Genomic DNA, 670 nt, shown 5'->3' on the forward strand with positions numbered 1-670 from the left:
TGAATCTCATTTACCTGCCTGCAGGCTCTTGGGGAGTGACATATGCAGTCCACAAGTATTCCCCATCGAACTCTATACTGGGCAATCCTTTGCAATTTCTACTCGTCTATTTATCTATCCACATCTGTTGCATATATTCGTATTGATATTTTTCAATATATAATATTTTGGCAACTTAATATGGTAGATAACGATAAGAATAACATAAATATGATAGACTCCGAGATACAGGTTATCAGTTTCCGACCGGTTCCTTTCATCCCCCATGATCCAGAAGTCTGGTTCGCGGCACTGGAATCTCAATTTGAGATCCGCCGCATAACCAATCAAAGGCAGAAGTACGCCTACGCTTTGGAATCATTGCCCGGGGATCACCTAACCGTTGTCCGTGAGGTTGTCCTCAATCCGAACGTTCCAAACGTTTATGACCGTCTTAAGGATGCCATCCTTCGACATTCCCTCCCATCAAGAGAGGAAAGATTGAGGACACTATTAGCACGTCACCCTATGGGTGATGCTAAGCCGAGCCACCACCTCACGCGCCTGCAATCCCTTGCAGGAAACATGACAGCTGACTCTGAGATAGTCAAAGAGTTGTGGTTCGAAGCCTTACCAGTCAGTATCCAGCCAACCCTTACGGCTCTGCTCGAGGACACCCCGCTCAACAAGG

Source organism: Schistosoma mansoni (assembly GCF_000237925.1).
Source record: "Schistosoma mansoni, WGS project CABG00000000 data, chromosome 1 unplaced supercontig 0094, strain Puerto Rico, whole genome shotgun sequence".
Taxonomy (NCBI): domain Eukaryota; kingdom Metazoa; phylum Platyhelminthes; class Trematoda; order Strigeidida; family Schistosomatidae; genus Schistosoma; species Schistosoma mansoni.